The 19768-nt window shown below is 43.0% G+C and overlaps 1 protein-coding gene across 2 annotated transcripts in view; it reads left to right on the top strand.

Moving 5' to 3' along the window:
* Positions 1 to 2475: 2475 nt before the first annotated feature.
* The window catches only part of wipf1b (WAS/WASL interacting protein family, member 1b), a 44172-nt gene continuing 26879 nt past the window's right edge, over positions 2476 to 19768 (top strand). Inside the window, exons 1-2 of one of the 2 annotated variants that reach the window (XM_050071671.1) lie at positions 2476 to 2700; positions 18101 to 18208. The gene's annotated coding sequence lies outside the window, so the exon portion shown is untranslated. Of the gene's footprint in view, positions 2701 to 17990; positions 18209 to 19768 lie in introns of those variants that run through there. The other variant, XM_050071672.1, reaches the window with a different exon arrangement.

Genomic DNA, 19768 nt, shown 5'->3' with positions numbered 1-19768 from the left:
AATTTAACTCTAATTGGCAACTGGGTGGCGCTATAACAACAGAAAAATGCTTCAAAATGGCTAAAATGCGACCGATCGCTGTGGCTCCCCCTGTGGACCAGTGTTGGTGTTGTTTCTAATGTTTGCTATGACTAAGTCATGGTATGGTATGCTGTACTCAAAGGGTATGGACTAGTTTCATTTATTGGTCAGAAATGTCTCTTATGGCAGTACAGGGTGCTGCTGACCCCTGGTGTCACAGGATATTGTAATGTGTGTGTTCGTCCAGCAGGAGGCGCCCTCGTCCTGTCCCTGCAAACTGAGAGGAGGAAGCTGATAATGAGAAGTCTCAGATCACAACAAACCACAGAGTCATCCACCCACTCCCACCTCACTGAGCTCACTGCACAGCTGGAGTTCCTTTAGTCAGACACACACACACACACACACACACACACACACACACACAAAGTCTTGTCTCTGAAGGTGATGCAGGTATAAGAAGAGAGTAAAGATGATCTGTGACGTCACAGTTACTCAGACACGTGGTTGATTTAACTATCCTGATAAACATTTTAATATTTCGTCCTAAAGTCACTTCGGATCAAAGTGTGTGAGTGAAATGTGTTAACGTTCATAAAGTGTGATGACGTCATAATAAACAAATTTTCCTTATTTCAGGAGAAAGTGAAACAAAGAGCATGTTATGTAATAACTGTGTTGACCGTCTGTATTTGTGGGAGAATGATTGTTGCTCCTCAGCTCAGATTAATAAGGATATTTTTTTCTCTTGTTCCACATCTGGAAACATTGCATCACTGCTAAAACCCCGGATAAGAGACCCAGCCGGCACAGCTGCAGCGGCCCCATCCAGAGCCGTGTGTGCGCGGGGTTGAGTCAATATGAGCAGGCCAGCAGAGGGCGGAGAGGAAGAGGAGCCAGCTGAAGACAGAGGGGCTCCTCTCCAGATGTGGACAGTAACATGCAGGTGTATCATGGCGGGGGTGCATCTATGTGTCTGGTGGTCTTCACTCAGGGCTGCAGATCATCGTCAGCTCAGCACCTCGGCTGAGTTTCTGCAATGATATCAGTGATATCATTTATTAGCACATGAAAAAGTCATCTGATGTGCTGCAGTGCAAAAAACTTGTAAAAATGAAGACATAATATTATCTGAGGTATTATAAAAATAATTCCAAATGTATGGAAGCCTATTTGTGCCGCTGTGAAACAATTAAAGATTCTATAAGACATTATGATGAGAAACTTTCCCAAAATAATGATTAATTTTTAAAAAATGACAAATGTTCTCAAACTAATGACAAATTATCACAAAATAATAAGAAACTTTTTCAAAATATTGACTTAGTATCTCAAAAGAAATTATTTTTTTAATATGAGATAGAAATTTAAAAAAAAGAAGAAAATCTCTCTAAAAAAATTACCTAGTTTTTAAAAAAAATATTCATATTTACATAGTAATAACTCATTAATCTCAAAATAATTAGGTAGTGTTTTTTAAAAAAATATGCGATTTCTCAAAATATTAAAAAAGACATTTTTCAAAATAATTACCTAGTTTTATTTTTTAAATGAGAGACATTAACTTATAAACTGGCAAGAAACCTTCTTAAAGTAATGACTAGTATCATAAAAATAATGACAAATATTCTCAAAATAATAAGAAAATTTTTCAAAATGTCCAGCTAATAAGTCCAAGTAATAATTTTCTTTAATATGAGTTAGAAAAAAAAGAGAAAACCTCTCTAAAAAAAAATTACAGAGTTTTAAAAAAAATATTTAGATTTCACAGAGTAATGACTTATTAATCTCAAAATAATTAGGTAGTATTTAAAAAAAAATTAAAAAAGACTTTTCAAAAATAATTACCTCGTATTTTCTTTTAAATGAGAGACATTAACTTATAAACTGATGAGAAACCTTCTTACAGTAATGACTAGTGTCATAAAAATAATGACAAATATTCTCAAAATATTGACTCAGTGTTTTGAAATAATAAACGTTCCCAAAATAGTGACTTCATATTTAAAAAAGAAAATCACTTAGTGTTTCAAAAACAATGAGATTCTTTAAAATAATAACGTAGAATACTGAGACATTTTCTCAAACTCATGTTTTAGTATCTCAGAGTCATGAGTCATGATTTGCTCGTCTCAGAATAATGACAGATGATAGTCTTTAGTCTTTATATTATAGTTATTATGTTGAGAAATGTCTTTCATTTCTTAAATACTGAAAAAGTTTCTCATTATAATGACTTGAAAAATATTTGTTGTTCATCACACCTGCAGAAGTGGGAAGCTGAGCTCTGCACCAGCTGACATATATTTTATTTTCTAACTTGCTAAGTGTCACTGATGAGTCCTGGTGCATCTCCTCCTCCTCTTCCTCCTGTAGGTCAGACTCCTCCTCATTAAAGCTCCTTTTACACAAACAGTTTGTCACACAGTATTAACAACAGCAAAGCAGCATCACTTCCTCCCTCAGAGCTCCTCAGCAGAGCCTTGACTCAACCCTGTGTACATAAGGCTCTGGGTGGGGCCAGTTGAGCTGGCCTGTCTGCCTGATCTGTGTCTGAGTCCTGATCCTGATCCGTCTCTGAGTCCTCTGTGCGCTCCAGGACTCTGTGCACACCAGCCTGCCCTCACTGACGGTCCATGGGAGACTCTTAACCGTGCACAGCGTCTCAGACCTGCTCAGGTAGGTTCAGGACACGCTGTGTGAAGTTTGCTCAGAGTTTGGTGTGTGTGTGCGTGTGTGTGGAAAATAACTCAGTGAAGCGGAAACCGTGAGAGCCGAGCTCGCGCCACAGGCTCAGAGAAGTTGTCATCTTCACGAGAGCAGCTGCAGCTGATTCCAGCTCTGCTGATGAAGAGTGAACTGTTTCACTTCACCGTGTGATGAAGAGCTTTACTCGCTCACTGACGACCTGCAGACCGGTACAGGGTCTTGGTCTGGGTCCGGGTCTGGCTGCAGGCCAGGGTTTGTCCTTTCTTCCACCCACTGGTGATGGTCAGTGTGAGTCCTGTGTGAACTGTTCTTACTCCTAAATGTCTGAGTGAGTCCATGAAGGGCTGTGATGAGAGGATGAAGGCTGTCACGTGGTGTGAAGAGGAACATAAGGCATGTGTTTGGAGCTGAGCTGGTGCCAGAGAGAGCTGAGGGACACACTGCACTGCAGCTCCACATATTTCGGGTTCCTTTTCAAAGAGACCACTGCTGGCTACACACACACACACACACACACACACACACACACACAGACACACTCGTGTCCTCAGCTGGACACACTGTCCACATCATGAAGAGACAGAAAGGAGAAGGAATTTGTTCATGTGCTTGTTTCCAACCTGTTTGACTGAATGCCATTTGGCTGGAGGCAGTGACTCTACACACACACACACACACACACTCTAAACTCTGAGCTGCTTCTGTAAACATTTAGTTTATGCAGAACTGAGTATTGAAAGGAGGAATTCAGAGTTAACACACACACACCCATACACAGCGATCTGATGGCGGACAGAATAAACCTCCTCCTCACAGAGCTGCTCGTCCTGCAGCCAGCGTCTCTTCCCCTGTGGGACTGTTTAAAGGGACAGTCTGGATGTTTTGAAGCGGGGTTGTGTGTGATCATTACCCACAGTCAGTGTGTTACACTCAGCAGATGTCGGTCAGCGCGCACCAAGTTTGGAGAAACAGGCAGGAGTCTGATATGGAAGCTCAGTGATGTGCAGCTGTGCACGGGGCAGCTGCAAAATGTAGTTCAGTCACTTGTAAAAAGTCCCAGTGTGTAAATTATATTTAGAATATTTTCACTGCTCTACATCAGGGGGAACTCAGTACAGCACAGTATCATGATATACTTGTGTGACAATATTGTATCGTCACAGTTTTGTTCTTACATACATTGTTAATTTTACAAATTAAACGTTAGCGTGAAGCCCAGTTCAGACCAAAGATTCATGACGAAAAGAAAACGCAGCAGAGAAAAGTGTTGGCGGCGTGAACTGACCAGTCTGAGCTCGACTCCAGCCGGCTGATGATGTCACCTGACACTCAGCTGGTTTTAAAGCACGTCACCTGTTTCATAGTCATAGTCATAGTCATATTTATTAACTCTTCACCACAATTGTGATATGGAGTACAAACAAGACAACAGCCAATCAGCTTGTAGTGAAGTCCGCTGGTCAAGTCAAAATGACCACAGACGGCATGTTGGCTTGCTGCAGCAGGTGCTCCGTCCCCACCGAGCCCTCTGTTTCTGTCCTCCCTGTCGCTGCTGCTGCTGCTGGCTCTATGTGCTCTCCTCACATCTGTTAGATAGTCTTTGTTATGTGTGACTTTGTTGAGTCTGAATTAACCCTTTAAAACACCACAGTAACACAGACTAACTAACAGATGGAGGCAGCAGTCGACTAGTCTCTATACAGACTCTACATTCAGTGAATGTAGAGTCTGTAGGCAAACCCCGGAGATCTTGCCTCCGGAAGAAGAGCGGAAGAGCCCCGGTTTCTGGTTGTAGGCTGTTTGTAGTCCACGTGATATTGACCAATCACGTTTGAGCCGGCTGCAGTTGTTGCCAGGTTAAACGCTCCGTGCTGTGAACTAACGAGGCGGAACATAATTGGCGTCACTGCAAACTCTGAATCCATCACAATGGTTCAGCATATTTACTTGTATATAAACAGAAGTCGGAAACGGAAATTCGCCTCCTCCGCCCAAATCAAACCGGAATGCCAAAAAATCGGGGGTCTGCCCCCAGAGGCTGTATCGCCGTCTGCAGTCGACCAGCAGCTCCTGTGTTCACTGATGTTAAATCACTGGTTTTGTCAGTGGAGTCTGGCTGTGAGAAATCAGCAAGCAAATCTTGTCTCTAACAACTGTCATAAGCCCTACTGAGGATGGTGTAAGCTTAACTTAAGCAGGTACGAGGGTTTCAGGGGGCTGGTAACCTGGGTTAAGGGCTTTGGTCATCTCCCTACAGGAAAAATATAATCATCAATCACACTGACTTCAGACTTGTGCTAACATTACCTAGGCTAGCAAGCCAAGCTAATATATGCTTTTGCTATGCCTACCGTAGCTAAACCACTTGGACTGAACTGTACTGAAGGGCTGTAGATCTTTGGCAATAAACTTAGTAACAGCCCTGTGGCATTCTTCAGTCTTTTCGGCAGTCATCTTCCGTTTGCTGGCGATGGTGAAAGGGGTTGTTGGGGGTGGCTGAGCTGTAGTGGCTGCTGCCAGATAGAAATGTTTGACGTTACATTTTACCATCATTAGCGCCTACGCTGCCTCGGCGGCCGAGGATAATAGTAGTATATTAAATGTCATTAGATTAGCTAAGCTAACTGAACTAACAACACATATAAACTTGTAATGCTTCCTTCTTAAATGCGTTAGCTAGCTACATTTCGTACCTTGACTTGACGTTGCTGAGGCACTCTCGGCGTCGGAGAACGGAAGCTGCTTTGAGGACGACACCACGTTGCTAGCCGCCAGGCTAACGCTACTTGACACTCTGCTTAGGCAGTCAAACACGCTGCACTCCTTCACCTTAATATTATGAGTGACTTGCAGGTGTTTCATGGTGTCGCTTGTGTTTCCTCCCTTGCACGAAACTAGTGTCTGACAAATATTACATCTAGCTAGTTTTCATTCGGTTTGGTAAAGTGAGCCCGCCGCGCTGTGATGGCCGACATATTGACTGGAGTGGAGATGAAGCAGGAGACGCAGCGTCATCACCTGACGAGGCGGTTGCGTCATTAACACTTTGATGCATGCACTACAGAATTACCCATAGCAGCACCGTTTGTCAAAAAGCTTTGCAGTTCTAAAGGACCGACACAGTTAGGAACCGGTACCAAAAAGTACCGGTTCTCAGTGTACGTCCCTAGTTTTTAGATGGCTAAAATCTGTGATGTTGCTGACCCCTCCACAGCAGTACATTACTTAGCTTCCATGCCTGTACTCCAGCCTGCTTCTCTGAACTGGGGGCGTACCAGCTGACATCTGTAGGTAACACACTGACTGTGGATAAATACCCCATACAAACCCACTGACTCTTGTTGATATTGTTCGAGTGTTACGTTTTACGTCTTATATGGTTTGAATAGTTCTGAATAGTTGTGTCTGACACTGTCTCCTTACCTGTAGACAATACAGATGAAACTTAGTGTAGTGCAGCTGGGCGATAAGGAGGAAATCAAATATCAATATTATAAATAATATAATAACAATATAAAGCTTTCGATCAGTGGCATGAGGTCATTCTGACTGACAGGCCCCAGTGCTCGCTATCGTGCACATATCGTCACGTCACATGATCAGAGACTTGGCGTTAGATAACGTCAATAAACATATTACTCAGCAATCATCACTGTATATCTGTATATCACAAAAATACCAAAGAAAATAAGAAATTATTCATTTAATTTAACAATTATAATAATAAATAATTAACAGCAATAGAATAAGCATATCATTTTGTTATAGATGATACTGATCATTTTACAAAAAAAATTAAAAAATAAACATGACAGATGGTTTACCTTTTTCAAGGACAGAAATAGCAAACAGCACTGTTTTTAATTTAACCATTTGAAACCAGCAAATAGGCTTTATGTCTTTTGATAACATGGGAAGAAGGCAGTGAGCAATAACAGACGAAATGACTTAAAACTTTTGCAAGAAATCAGCAAAAAGAGAAAATTAAAAACAAGAAAAATAGTTGGAAAAAAGAAACAAAGTGAAAAATAAACAAACAAGAAAATGACCTGAAAAGAGTGAGTAAAATTATAAATAAAATGTAACATAATTTTAAAATGTAATGAATAGTAATTTAAAAAAATAAAATAAAATAAATATAATAAATAAACAATAAATTAAATCATTGTTTTTAAAAATTAAAAAAGTTTTCCCCAGCTTTTTTCCCCTTAAGAAAAACTTGCCAAGTTTCCTTTTTTCCATGTTGCTGAAATAAATGGCAGCAGTCAGGTTTGAATACTTGTGAGACGTGTCTGAAAGCAAAGAAAAGCTTCAAGAGGTTTATTATCATGTACACAGCAAATGTAAACATGGTTACAGGCAGTGAAACTCTTTCTCTGTGAGCTGCCCTGACTCTGCTAAAATACACACTGACTAAACTGAAGTAAATACAAATAAAATAAAAAAAGAGTATCAGGTACACAAGAAAAGTGATGTTGCTTCAGCTTTCAAAGGGTTAATGAGAGTTTTTCTTTGAACACAGGCAAATCTTAAAGGGGACAATCACTCATGAGGACCCATTCTCCACCCAACACATTTCTGGAGGGCCCACTCTCTCTATGGGCCCCCCCACCTCATGGGCCCCAGCTTTGTTTATACTTACGCCCCTGCTTTTGATTCCCTGGTCCATCTGCGTCCCAACCCTCAGCTATGGTCATGAGCTCTGGGTAGTGACTGAGAGAATGAGGTCACAGATACAAGAAATGAGTTTCCTCTGGAGGGTGTCTGGGCTCAGCCTTAGAGATAGGGGGAGGAGTCAGACATCTGGAGGGAGCTCGGAGTAGAGCCGCTGCTCCTTCATGTCAGAAGGGACCGGTGAAGGAGGTAGAAAAGCCTCGAGGAAAATTTGTGCTCAGACAGACCGAGGTGTGATGTTGACTAAAGTGACGGACTGTGTTGACACTGTGTGAAGTGTTCAGGTGTGTTTAGGCTCTGCTGGCTGTCAGTGTGTGTCTGGATCAGCTTCACAGAGATTCTAATCACATTAAAAAGATTAATCTGTTTAAAATAACCAAACATGAAGTTTGTATGAACTGAACCTGCTGCCGTAAACCATCATCATCATCATCATCATCATCATCATCATCATCATCATCAGGTCTCAGTGAGCCGTCCAGCCAGCAGCCTGACAGACTCAGTGTGAGGCTGTGGTCTAATCATCAGGAGCAGTTTGACTCTTGCTTGTGTGACTTGTGACAACATTTAAAAACAGCCTCTTCATTTTTTTTCCACAAGAAGTTAGCTGCTAATTTCACTTCATCTTCGTCATGTCTCAGTTCAGGCACAGCAGCAGTGATGCGTTGATCTAAACTTCATCTCAGGCTGCAAAAGAAGTCCCTGTGGATCCCTGTGGGTGACGTCACTGATGCTGTGGGGATGCTTCTCTACAGTTCGTGTGTTTAATGACATACAGTGTGAGGTGACCTCATCAAAGCTGTATGAGGGGAATTAGAGCTGCAATGATGAGTCAATTAATCAATTAGCTGATCGACAGACTTCTGACTACTCAGATGAACAAGGACAGATGAGGCAAGTTGTAATTTGTGATATTGGGCTGTAAAAATAAAAATATATTTCTTTTTGTTAATTTGCTGGTTTCTTGCTTCTTAAAAGTCGAGTGTGAAGGACGTTGTGGCGTCTAGCGGCGAGGTTGCAGAGCTGGAACTTCTCTTGTGTGCCAAGCATTGATGATAACTGCAGTGGCCGACAAAACAAATGCAAATGACCCCGTCTAGAGCCACTGTTGGGTTTGTCTGTTCTGGGCTACTGTAGAAACATGACTGACTCTATACAAACGGTTCATTCTAAGGTAACAAAATAGGGCTGTCAACGAATATTCTAAATTCGAATTTAAATTCAAATTTGAAAAAAAAAAAATGCACCTTTGAATGTGAAAATTGAATTGATTGTGGAGAAGAAAAAAAAAACAGCACCGCAGCTGTCCTCTTTGCGAGTGGGCGTTGGCCTGGGCCGCTGCACTGAACGCACTGCTTGACACATTCCCTCGCGGCTCGCGCAGAAAATAGACCAGACACCGAAACGATTGTTGCAGGGCGTGAGCCGGCCATGGTGTGGATGACACAGTCGGTTAACATGGGTCGCCGAAAGGAAACTGGCTTTGCTTCGAGGCTATTCACAGCGCTTCCATGGGCGGTGTGGCCTGACGGGTCAGAGAGGGGGGGCGAGCGAGAGGTCCGCGATCGTTTATATCGTAATGTTATAGGTAATTGTTTTATGTGTTTTAATGTGTAGGTATGTAAATGTTTTTAAAGACGTTTATGTTGAAATAAAAATACCTACAAGTAGTTATGTTTCCTTGTATTATTTTGCCCTCTTGTGGACATAATGCGAAAAAAAAAAAATTTGAATGGTTTGAACCTATGAGTTATTTTAGAAGGAATATTCAAACGTCATTTTTGAGCAATTTTAACAGCCCTATAACAAAATCAGGCTCAATTTGTCAATCAATTTATTTTGTTATGTTGTTTACAAGAACGTGATCAAATTTCTGCGTCGTGTTACTTGCGCAAGTTTGAGCGCCAGAATAATTTGAGCTGACTTGTGTCATACGCATGTGAAATCGCTGAATCGATGAATGAACTTCTGCCGGTACGTCCTCAACGTCACATGTCCCCGGAGGATCTCAGTGCTGATCGGCTATCGTGGTGCGAATTGGTCACTGAAGTTTTTAGCTCTTGTGAATAAGCGTATGACACGAAATGGGGCTCCTCGCTTCAAACACGCTACTCATTTCATGTCATTTGCGTATGTCTAATTGCGTCTTTACATTGATTTTACATGTAATTCACTCGAGCTTATTGTTTTTTATTTGTGCCCAGTGTCAACACAACATGAGTCTGACAAATCCAGACTTTCAAAATCCATGTAAACATGTTAGTCTGACTGAAATCATACTAAACTGAATTCTCAAAGTCGGACATAAGGTGGGACTCAATGATAGGTGGGACTTAATGATAGGTGGGACTTAGGGGTGAAGGACCGTCTCCATGAGCGTCTCCTCTTGCTTTCTCTGCCCAGTTAGCACGAGCTAACACAGCTCATGACTACTCATCATATTTTGGTGCTTGGACAGAAGCCTCGCGACAGAGGTTAAGTTTACGTCAGACACCAATCCATTAATCTCACACCAACACTGAGACGGCTCGATCTGTCGTTAAATCCGTTAATAACTGTTAGCTGTGTGATGCTAACAGAATCATGTGCAGTACTACCTTCTCATTGTTATATCATATTCAGGTGCAGTCTGTTTTTTCCCTCCATTTTAGTTCATTCTTAATAACTCTTTTCCTTATCTTACTCCTGTTGTTACTCGATCAGGCACTGGTTTTTGCTTTGCTTCTTGAAAAAACTTTGAATATTCTGCAGATGCTTAATACTCTGTTGTTCTAAAACTGAGCCCAGTGATTGACCCTGACCAGGAGAACCCACTGAACATTAACTGTTGTTGCTGTATTTAGTTTTACTGTAATTTGAAGCATTCGCTGGCCTTTGGGATAAATACATTTCTATTGAACTGAATTGAATTGAATTGAATTGAATTGGATTTTTAATTCTTGCCACATCTGAGGGCTGATTACAGGCTACACTGAAGTAAACATGGATTTTACAACCATTTCTACCAGTAGATTCCCTGAATCCTCCACACTGGGCCTGTGAATGTGAGAATACAATGCTTTTCTTCCTTCATGAGAACTGAATGATTTGGGATTGATTGTTGGACACGTTTAAAAACATGTTTCACTGTTTTCTGACCGCTTCTTAATTGAACCATTCATTGAATAATCTAGAAGGTGAAGGGCAGATTAATCGATGATGAGAATATTTGTTATTTGCAGCCTTAGATCAGACACATCACTGATGACCTGGTTCTGCGTGTGTGTCTTCATATTCTGGACTGAAGCTGGTTCCTGCTGGCCGTCACCCAGCAGCAGCTCTGTGCAGATGTCGTTCAGTTGTTCTTGGACTTCGTCAGTTTGTGTTCACGTTTCATAATAATAAAAAAAACAGGAGGTTGTGGTTTTGGTTGTTGCGCAGCCGAGGTCAGACTTGTTTACATGCTCCTGTTGCCTCTGGTCGTGTTCTCATTCATGTGCTTTGTCACAGAACTAGTTTTCTTCGTTCTTGGCATTCCTCAGGAGCGCGGTGGGACGAAGCCAGCGTTGGTGAGGAAGTGAAGGGGCCGGCTGAATCTCTGCCACATGTCCCCGCTCCTCCGTTTATTCAAACTGCTCGTGTCTTCTGGTGAAATGAATTCAGAGATGTTCCAGAGAGCCTCTCGCTCTTTCCTCCTGTGCACTCAGAGTCAAATTGACACCATGTGAAAAGAGTTGCGACACATTTAAGCATGTTGTGCGGTCAGAGGATGGCGTGTGCATTTGTTTAGTGTGTGTGGGCAGTAGTAGAAACATAAAGCAGCACTGTGCTCGCTCTTTGTGCTCGGCTCTGTTTCCTGTGTGAAGCATGTGATCCTGGCATCTCTCTGTCCATCCAGCACTCAAACTCATGACCGCGTGCCTCATGTGCTGCGAGTGCAACAGGTCAGAGTCATCGACGGACACGACTTCAACACAAGTGAGGTGTATGTGGTCAGCATTCAGCAAGAGTCCACAAATGATGCTAATATTAGATTTACGTTCAAAAACTCAAGATGAAAAAGTCGTGAATTCTAACATCTTTTGTTTGTGCTTCACCAACTTAGATCCCGAATAATGACTCTAATAATATAATCCAGTAGGTTTTGGGTTTAAAAAGCTTCAGTTACAGCCGCAGGACATTGTCAAATATTAACACAGTAAAATGTGTGTGTGTCTTCGCACTGGTTTTCACACAGTTGCAGCATTAGAGTGACATTTTGTGGTGGCGTCTCTGCTCGGCCGTCAGTGTGTGAGTCACTCGTGGTGTGATGTGCGATCACAAAGCATCTTGAGTGACTGACTAGCCTGCAGGCGAGCTGCACTAATGTTCATGTGACTGTGACACGATGACGAGCTGCACTAATGTTCATGTGACTGTGACACGATGATGGATGGAGGGCGGGGGGCGTACCATTTCTCTTCTCCTGTCTTCAGACTGGTTTCCTGCTTGTTTAGGCAGATGAATCTGAGGACTGTTTGTGTTAATGATTCGGCCGTTCTGTGGTTGAGATGAGAAGGCACCCAGAAACACTTGAACCCAATGACATGACTTCACAGAGTCTGCTGAGGTGCAGGGGCTGATGGGTAACACAGAGGAAATGCTGGAAGTATTGAGACACAACCTCCTCACTCCTGTTAGACTGACACCAGGCTGAAGGTTTGATTTGAAGCTGTGTAGAGCAGTGACGTAATGACTCCGTGTGTGCAGCTGATGCATCAACATGTCAGGCCTCTCTGTGTGTCTAAAAGTTTCCTTTTCTTGCCCTGAATATATAAATCATGACGTCCGGCTCTTGTGACTGAAATAGTTTGACATTCTGAGAAATGTACTTGTCTGCTCTCTGGTGGAGCATTAGATGAGAAGATCGTCTCAGGGCCTCCTACCAGTGGGACGTGCCCAGAACACCTCTAACAGGAGGCGGCCAGGAGGATCCTGATCAGATGTTGAACCACCTCAACATGAAGGAGCAGTGGCTCTACTCCGAGCTCCCTCCAGATGTCTGACTCCTCCCCCTATCTCTAAGCCCAGACACCCTACAGAGGAAACTCATTTTGGCTGCTTGTATCCATGACCTCATTCTTTCAGTCACTACCCAGAGCTCATGACCATAGGTGAGGGTTGGGACGGAGATGGACCAGGAAATCGAAAGCTTTCAGGCTCAGCTCCCTCTTAGTCATGATGGTCCAGGCACAGTGCCCGCATCACTGCAGATGCCGCACCAAACCGCAGATCCATCTCACGCTCCATTCTACCCTCACTGTGAACAAGACCCTGAGGCCATTTAATATGAATATTCGACAATTTGTTGTTTTTCATATAAGATTTTAAAGTTTGAACGGGGCTCAGCAGGATGTTCTGTGTGACAACAGCATTCATGTAATATAGTGACCAAGCTAACGGCGCTAAGAACGGATTGGACGTCTGCAACAACATTTGTTGCTGACACTAGATAACAAACAAGCCGGAGACTGTGTGGTAGCTCTCTGTATCAAAGAGTGTGACAGTCAGGAGCACTCACTCTGCAGAAAAATGTAGGGACCAAAACATCTCCAGACGTTCACTGCACAGCACGCTGAGTAGTGTGAAGAAAACCCTTCAACTTGAGGGAATCTCAGTTGACTGAGGCGTTTCCGACTGATGAGTCCAACTTTCGGCTCTCAGCAGGCAGCCCTCGTTTTTTTTCCACACAAAAACCAAAGTGTGAAGTTGTGAGCGATCTGCCAGAAAGTGACTGAGTGTTTTTTCCCAGAATGCTGCACTGTGCATTTAAAGCTGACGAATAGATTAATTTACTGCAGCGGTGGCCTGAACTGCTGATTCATGAATGTAAAGACAACATGATGTAATGCGATGAGGGAATCTGAGGCGTCATAACAGCACGGACTAAAAAAAGAAAACTGCATTTCAGCAGAAAATCACAGACACTGAATACACGAGAGCTGCTGCTCGACGTCTCTGCATCAGTCGATAGAAACTGAACATGATGAGATTGACTATAATGCATGACTTTGTGTTGTGATGGGAGGCGTCTCTGTTGATTTGTCCATCCAGCAGAGTTAAACAGGGCCATGTGGGCTGGTGAGTGATTTAGGACACAGTCCAGATTTCTGAGAACTAACCTTTAGTCTTACCCTCCTCGGGGGAATGTGGAGGAGTGTTCGGTTCATGTTTGTTTCACTCTCAGTCATTTCACCAGAATCACTTCCAGGACCGTCGCTGATTTTAAAAAAGGCTCTTTGACATGAACTTCCTGTTGCACGTTAGTTTACTGTCGAGGCTCGCTGTTAGTTCAACAGTGTGAGTGTGGTCTCTGGGTGCAGCAGCGTCCTCGGACTGTGGGGAACACTGGACTGTTTCTATGTTTAACTGAAGCAGCAGCGGAGACACGTTGTTCCCTCGCTGGAGACTGCAGCTAAAGAAAACCAGCTGAGCTCAGGGGAGAAGGCCAAGGTGTCTGTGCTGCTGCTGGAGTCGTCTGGAAACAGGAGACGAGAGAGAGGGGGAGAGTATTGAAGTGCGGCCGATGGTGGGTTGGCAGGCGGCCGCTGACTATGTTGCGAGGCAGGAAGTGTGACACTGAGAGTACAGGAAGTGGCTGCTGTGGAGCTATGCTAACCATTTCATCCAGCAGCTCCAGGGGCTGGGATCAATTCACCGTCCGTTAGATAGAAGCTGGTCTTCATTTTCTAACAGTAAAACATAGCAGAGGGCTTTTCTTTAAAGTTTAGGTTTTATTTGTGTGTGTGTCGTGTGAAAGTCTCTTTTTATGTAGAAGAAAATCCTCTGTGAGGAGAAACTTGAGCAGAAATTAATGAATTTATTTATTCTTATAACTTCTGTTTTGTTTTTTTGGCTCCATCTTTATTCTTGATGTTGCACTTGAGTCTTTCTCTGCTCTAGTTTAAACCACCCACTGTGTCCAGTGTGTAAGATTTAGGGGGATTTAGTGGCATCTAGTGGTGAGGATTGCAGATTGCAACCAGCTGAAACTCCTCCTGGTTAGAATTCTGTCAGTGTTCGTTGTTCAGACAGACTTAAAAAGCTTAGTCTGATTCAAGGGGACGAGTGCTGGAGATGTATGTGTGGGTACTCTCTACACCTCATGTGGGACTGTCCGCCGGTGTCCCCATTTTGGACCCAAGTGGTTCAGACAATCAAGGAGTGGTTGGAATAGCCCTTGGCAAGTATGCCACATTTTTCCTTTTTAGGAGACAAATGTGTTCTACCAGTGGGACTTACAAAGGCACAGTTTGGATTGACTCTTGGTGGTGCAACATGGTGATCTCCGTAGACAAGGAGTAGTTCATATGATATCCTACAAATCTGCATCCCACGAATGGCGTTATGCCCTTAACGTACAGTTACTTAGCTAACATAAAGGTAAGGAGGTTGGGTTTAGCAGAGCAAACATGGTGACGACGTACCTTTTAAAATGACTCAAAGTTCACACGGATCCGAACACGTGACTCCAGGGGAAAGTCCGATTTCTAGGTACCCAGCCTGCCTTCCTTCTTTACTGCCGTCAGCGTATTGGCCACCTGAACGCAGCCTTAAATATGTGGGATATGTACAAATTTGGGTGCATTTCTTTTCGTAGGAAAACATACAAAAAATTTGTGAGAACAGTCTGAAAACTAAATAACAAATAACAACATTTCTGCCGATATATTCCTCTGAATCCTCCACACTGGACCTTTAAGTCACTTTGTACTTTATTCTCAACGCGGCACTGAGCTCACTGCTCAACTTTAAGCTTTAATTCATCCAGAGTTTTTGAGTTTGTTCCTCTTTTCCCTTCAGTCCAGCCTGATGAGTCAGACATTAACTGTGTATTTTATTGCTGTGTTATATATTTAATTCATGAAGCACTTTGTGAGGTAGGTTTTAATAAGCGCTGCACAAATAATTTCCCCTATTTTCTGTCTCCTCATTTCCTCCCCATCTCGTCTCCTTCTTTGTCCTCTTGTCTCCTTCACTGTTTGCTGCTGCCTCTTTCTCTTCGTCTGTTACTTCTCCAGTGTGGTCATCCGTGCGTGCATGTTGTCACACATAGTCGAGATGATGATCAAACTTTTTCTCACGCTGAAATTCAAAACAAATGATTGAACAATCCTCCTCTGCGCTGACATCTTTATGACATCACAGTCTCTCCTCTGCTTCCTGCTCCCAGGATCGACAGAGGAAGTGCAGCGTGTAATCAGCCATCAGTCATCACCTCAGACAGATGATGGAGTTTTACAGTGTGTTCCTCTGATGCAACAAATACACCACTCATCACTACTGATGTTGATGAACCCGTCTCAACTTATAATAACAATATTTCATAAATATACTCCAGATTTTTTTATTTGGAACGAGGCTTCAGAGCAGCTGTTAAAAGACAACAAACCAAAAGTTATATCTATGGTGTTCTGGGTCAGATCTACTCACAATGATTTATTGCTGCACACCATATTATTAAAGCCCAGTGTTCTCTGTGGGTCAGATTTTTCTTGTTTTGATGATTTGGTTTGACAAGATTTTCAACAGCAGCATTTTGTTATCATGCAGCACAAACCTGGACCCAGACAGCCCCGACTCTAAACACTTTAAGTCAAAGCTAAAAACGATCCTTTATTACACCGCCTCCTCCGCCCTGTAACGACTGCAAACTTATTTTAAACTTAATTTCAATTCATTCTTTTTATCTGTGCACCTTGTCTGCCAGTCTGCGACACAGCATGCCAGGGTCCCTGCCCCTGCGTGTGGCTTTGCATACACTGCATGCGGCCCTGATGCCTGTCCCAGTGGGTGGCGGGCCCACAGGGTGGCAGCTCCATGTCATTCATTTGGACTGAGCCCACCCAGGCCCCGTGGCCAGATGCTCGCTGGCTCCAGAGGGAGGTGAGGTATGCTTTTCCCAAATGTGCCATTTCATTGAGGTCGTCATGAACCACTCTTAGTCTGACCCCTCCCGTGGGACCACTTTGCCTTGGGAGACCCTGGTAGGGGCACCACAGCTCCCAGGATCACAGGGACATGCAAAAAATGAGATGCAATGAGTTTCCTCTGTAGGGTGTCTGGGCTCAGCCTTAGAGATAGGGGGGAGGAGCTCAGACATCTGGAGGGAGCTCGGAGTAGAGCCGCTGCTCCTTCATGTTGAGGTGGTTCAACATCTGATCAGGATCCTCCTGGGTGTCGCCCATTGGAGGTGTTCTGGGCACGTCCCACTGGTAGGAGGCCCCGGGGCAGACCCAGAACACACTGGAGGGATTATGTATCTCATTTGGTCTGGGAACACCTCGGGGTCCTCCAGGAGGAGCTGGAAAGTGTTGCTGGGGAGAGGGACGTCTGGGGTGCTTTGCTTGGCCTGCTGCCCCTGCCTTGGATAAGCAGTTGAAAGTGGATCGACCTCCTGTCTGCACTTTTGCTAATTTTAATGGTGATTTTTTTTTTTTTTTTTTAACATTGTAAATCATTTAAAAATACATTTTACCTTTTTTATATTTTTTCTCTTTACTCCTTTATTGAAATCTGCATCCTTAATCATCTTCTTTATGTAAATCACTTTAAATGGCCGTGCTGAACACATAAAGCTGCTTTGCCTTAAAAAGGTACAATTTGACTCGAGAACACAGAAAGGCACGTGACTCTTTCTAGCACAAAACAAGAGTTAAAAGAAAATGAAATGACGACAGTGACGACCGTTAACCTCGGAGCTGTTTGGTCTGGTGGATGTCAGCGCCTTTCAAAGTAAATAACATGTTTACTTGAGAAAGGCGTCGTTAGAACTTTGACCTACATACATGAATAAGCTGTGTGGTCTTATCACAGTGAAGTCAACCCTGTGGCAAAATTTCTCTTGAGCACCATGATGAAAATAAAAATCATCACAAAAACATAAGAGACATTTGACATGGACAACACAGCAGCTTGAAAAACAACCTGTTTGAACTTGTGCAACTCTTGAGTCCAAGACACATTTCAATATGGGGACAGTGCATCGTATCGTATCGCATCGCATCGTATCGTATCGTATCATAGAAGGCCTCAAGGAAATTTCTTCAACTTTGGCACGAACGGCCATTTGGACTGAAAAATAAACTGATTGGAACTTTGTGGTCAAAGGTCAGTGTGACCTCACAAAATGTGTTTTTTTGTCCATAACTGAAGAATTCATTCACTAATTCTGACCAAACTTGACACAAATGTCTGACAGGAGAAAATAATGAAGGTCAAAAGGTCAAAGGTCAGCTTGACTGTGACATCATCATGTTTTAACGTCATATCTCAGGAACAGAAGGGGAGACATTTGGTCAGATACTGAATTGGTGACTCTAATCTTGAACCTGTGCTGATTGTATAGATCTTCTGTGTGTGAGAATCTCCACAGGTATCTGAGTGTGGTGGATTTATTTTCCCTCAGCTTGTAAAACCTTGCTGCATTGAGAACCCCAGCAGCACCTTCCTCCTCATCCTCCTCCTCCTCCCCCTCTCGATCAGGTGGGGAACTGAAAAGAGGAAGTGGTGTGTGCTGTGTGTGTATATAAGGTCTGTGTGTGTTGCAGTGGGACTTCTCTGAATGTGAGATGTGACTTTTAGAGGAAGAGGAATCAAGAAGTTGAGCTCGGTGCGCGAGTTCTTTTTTTAAAGATTTTTTTCATGCTGCTAATGTTCCGCTTTTGTCTGTTTTCAGCTGTATGTGGCTGCTCTTCACCTTCTGTCTTTTTATGAGGAATGAACTGAGGTGCTTCTTCTACTGCCTTCTCAACGTACTGCTGATTCTTCTATGGACACAGATTGAGTGAGTATATCGAGAGCTTGTCTGCTAAACTTTTTATGCAGTTATTTATAAAGACAGTTATAGTGAAACAGTCTGTATTCCTGCAGTTTGTTAGCGGCCCAGTCCTGTTTGAAACCACCTAAATGAGTTTCCTGTGTGTAACGCTCCAACAGTTGCATGATTAATCGTTTACTTGATTGACAGAAAATGAATCTGCAGCTATCATGATGACCGATTAATAGTTTACAGTATTTTAAAATGCTATCCTGCCTGACAGAAGTTAGACTCTGAGCGTGGAGTGGGCGACGAACTTCCTTTTGAGCACAGTTTCCTCGTTTAAATGTTTAATTACGGCAACGTGAGATGTAAAAAGTCCATAAGAGGACAGTTCTTAAGACTTAAGACTTCAGCTTCATTTTCTCATCAGTATATTGATCCAGTACTGTTTAAAGGAAGATGCACGGGTGACGCAGATGGTCTGTGATCATGCATCTGATAGGGCTGCAGCTAGTTTATTTTCATTGACTGTTATTTTCTCGATCATTCAAACAGTTGTTTTGTCTTTAAAATGTCAGAAAATGGTGGAAAAGCCCAAACAGACGTCCTCGAATGTCCACAGCACAAAGATATTTAGTTAACTGGACCAGAGGAGAAAAGAAACCAGAAAATATTCACAGATAAAGACGTATTTCACTGCTGGAAAGATGCTCTTTGTCTAAACCTGGACTGTGTCTGCAGCAGACAGACGTTAACATGCAGTAGACAGATGCTAATACTTTTAAATTCGGTGCTAGGTGACTGGAGAAGACCGAGGACATGGACTGTGGCGTTTGCTTTTGCTAACAGCTACCAGAATGCACTGTGACTCACCAGACCAATAAACGCTCCTGCTGCTGTCTGAAAACAATATGGCGGCCCGCTGGTGACAAATAATCTGGCATTGGAGTTAAACAGTAAAATCAGATATGTCTCTGCAAAGGTGAGAAATAGGCAACATAGAAACAGAATCTTTGTTCGCGTTTGATAACGCTGCTTAGTTTTACTGTTTCATCAGAGCCTGAGAGAGTCGAGGGACAGCTCTTCGTCTGGATGCACCTCTAAACTCTTTGTGACTGTGGTGGCCAGGATTCAAAAATCAAAGAGGTCAAAAAAGGAGAAGTCATGATGTCATATCACATCATATCACTGAGGTCTAAGACATGCAGTGAAATCTGGTCAGCAGTTGTGGAAAGGCTCAACAGCTGGCACACTGTCATTGAGCATGAGGATGATTGATTAGTTTCACTGAGGCGTCTGCAGTCAGAATGTTTGTAAACATATGGGTGAGAATTACAAATCTGCAGTTACGGAAGAAGTCCAAGATAAAAGACCATAAACAAATGCTTTCTATGTCAAAACCTTCTATTGTATATCGTCCACCATCCAGTCAGTGTACCCAGAAGTTCAGTCAGGCTGAGTGCACCCATGGAGGCTAAAACTAGCTCAGCCAAAGAGCACCTGAGCGAACACCATCCCTTTTACATCCAGTGCAGTCTGCTGTAACATACAGAGCCCCTTAAAGGTCAAGTTGGGAGATTTTTT

Source organism: Epinephelus moara, chromosome 19 (genome assembly GCF_006386435.1).
Source record: "Epinephelus moara isolate mb chromosome 19, YSFRI_EMoa_1.0, whole genome shotgun sequence".
In the NCBI taxonomy this organism is placed as follows: Eukaryota; Metazoa; Chordata; class Actinopteri; order Perciformes; family Serranidae; genus Epinephelus; species Epinephelus moara.
This window is presented reverse-complemented; position numbering and strand designations above follow the sequence as displayed.